The 2,500-nt window shown below is 65.8% G+C and overlaps 1 non-coding gene across 1 annotated transcript; it reads right to left on the bottom strand.

The window, feature by feature from the left end:
- Window positions 1-1,034: 1,034 nt before the first annotated feature.
- On the bottom strand, window positions 1,035-1,188 carry LOC140474642 (5.8S ribosomal RNA). Its single transcript, XR_011959285.1, has one exon. It is a non-coding gene; the product is annotated as a 5.8S ribosomal RNA (ribosomal RNA).
- Between the last annotated feature and the right edge of the window lie 1,312 nt (window positions 1,189-2,500).

Below are 2,500 nucleotides of genomic sequence, written 5' to 3'. Positions count from 1 at the left end.
ACGCCACGCACATCGATCGCCAGCCGCGGAACGGCACGGCCTTCAGTGGGGCCGGCGGGCGACGCCGCTCCTGAACCCAGCGGCCCCGAGCCGGACGAGTTGAGGAAGGCACGCCGACGGTGACAGGGTACGGAAGACACAGCGGTGGCCTTCTGGCGACTTGGCCCCCGACAGCCCGACGTTCCGCCGTCCTCCCGATGGCCAGGAGGACCGTGCGGGGGTCGGCCGACGGCGTGGTAGGTGTGCCTGCACGGTGACGGAGCACACACCACGCCCGCCAACCCCTCCGTACCTCCCGAGACCGGTGGCAGGACGGAGCGGAAAACGTGCGGACTGAACGGGAGAGCCAAGAGCCAGCGATCCACGCGCGTGCGACCGTCCAAGTCACAGCGTTCGACGAAAACCTCCTCCCTCGGCCAGGCACTCGGCGCCAGCAGGGGAGACAGGATCAGACGCCCCGCCGGCCACTTAAGGCCGAGGACGAACCACGAGACGGGCGGCTGCAGCAGCGGGCGGCCTGCAGCTCCCAGCACTCTCAATCGATCAACCATCGAGTCGGGTCAGCGTGTCAAACCGGCGAGCTCCACGGTCAGGCCGGCGGCGCACCAGCACCGGACCTCCGCGGCTCCCTTCACTCTTTCCACTGCCAGCCAACCGAGAGACGGACCCAATGCGGACGTGCAGAGCTTAGGCAGACCCCCCACTGGAGGCTCAACACTTCGTGGCAGCTCCGTGTCCCAGAGACCAGGAGGGTTGGCACACACACACAGTGTGAACCACCGACAGCCATTCTGGGACCGGTGACAGCCGTGCTGGCCCCACTGCCACGACACAGACGGACGCCAGGCCGCGCTCCCCGGCGGGGGGATGGCGTCGAGCCTGACGAACGGAATGTGCAGGGTGGGGGGGAAAGGCCAAGCGCTCCGACGCCGGAGGGCTCCGGAGTCTGAACTTAGGGGGACAAAGAGGACGGGTCCTCTGCGACACCCCAGCCGCGCTCTCGCCAGCCAAGGCGAGTGCGATTGATTGCCAAACGACCCTCAGACAGGCGTGGCCCCGGGAAGAACCCGGGGCCGCAAAGTGCGTTCAAAGTGTCGATGATCAATGTGTCCTGCAATTCACATTAATTCTCGCAGCTAGCTGCGTTCGTCATCGACGCACGAGCCGAGTGATCCACCGTCAAGAGTTGTCTGAGTTTGTTTTAGGTCTCTCCCTCGCCAGAGGAAAGCGACCCGGACCGCACATACGCTCCCCACCTTGAGCTACAGCCACCTGCACGCCGGCGTGCGGGCGGAGCAGGGTGGCGTGAAGCGATGGGGAGCACCATCCTGGTGCGGCCCGCAGAAACATACGTCTATTGGGGGGAGGAGGACAGGGCGCCCAAGAGGCGATGCGTGCCCCAACGCACCGCAGCGACGGAGGCAGGATCACCGCCACCATGTCGCCCGCCTAGTATCACGAGGCGTGCAGCAGCTTTGCCCTAGGAAAAGCAGAGGCGGGAACGGGCACCGGCCATCGGTTCGGCAGCGTCACTGACGCGTGCACGTGGCGGCGTGTCGGCGAGCGGACTTCCTGCGAGGAGGCGGGGGCGGCACTCGCCCGAGCAGACGCCCGCCCGGCCCAGCCACCGCCGAGGTGGACTGGGAGTCGCGGCAACGGCTCGTCATACTCGTTCCCACACTCACAGCGCAGCTTGCCCGCAAGCCACCGACCACCGATCGACGCCAGGCGCCCCGACCGAGAGCGGGATCGCTCGTTCGCCCTGCTGGCAGTTCGCTGGGGATCACTACTGCACGGAGCTCGGAGACCGACGGGCGGCAACTCGAGAGTCTTTAAACCACCACCCCCATCCCGCAAGTGCAAAGAGGCTGTATACGCACAGACGGGTGAGGGGAATAGGTACCCCGTCGGGTTTGAAGGGAGCGTGACTAGATAGCAACGATGTAAACCCAGCCGATTTGGGAGCGAAAGACCGGCGCCTGCATCACCGGCTTCGTTTCCCGTGGCTGGAGAGTACACCGAAACCCTCCGTCTGTCGCGAGCTCCCGACGACGCGGTGCCGCCAAGCAGCAGGGCCGGACCTGGTGTGGCTCCCCTCGTCGATCACAGACCGGTCGGCACTACTGACGAGACGGTGGAACGGGCTTCGCCCCTTGTGACGAAGGGTGATGCGAACCCGCCCGCCCGCGTGCGTTCGGGGTGGACTCGGCAAACGGAGATTTGAAATCGGAAAGTGTCCTCCTGCCCCGCGCAGGTAGGCGCCCAACAGTTGTGGGGGGTTTGGCGGTGACCACGGCTGCAGGGCCTGCTACCCCGACGAGCTCTCCTGCTGGCCCCGAAACCACCCTCGCGAGACAAGTTGAAACGGAAACGGGCGTACCCCCAAGCCGACGATCCTTTCTTATTTGTTACTTTTTTTTTCACTTGCTCGAGTTGTGGGGATTTGGCGGTGACCACGGCTGCAGGGCCTGCTACCCCGACGAGCTCTCCTGCTGGCCCC

The sequence above is a fragment of the Chiloscyllium punctatum genome, unplaced genomic scaffold (genome assembly GCF_047496795.1).
Source record: "Chiloscyllium punctatum isolate Juve2018m unplaced genomic scaffold, sChiPun1.3 scaffold_1114, whole genome shotgun sequence".
Classification (NCBI taxonomy): domain Eukaryota; kingdom Metazoa; phylum Chordata; class Chondrichthyes; order Orectolobiformes; family Hemiscylliidae; genus Chiloscyllium; species Chiloscyllium punctatum.
This window is presented reverse-complemented; position numbering and strand designations above follow the sequence as displayed.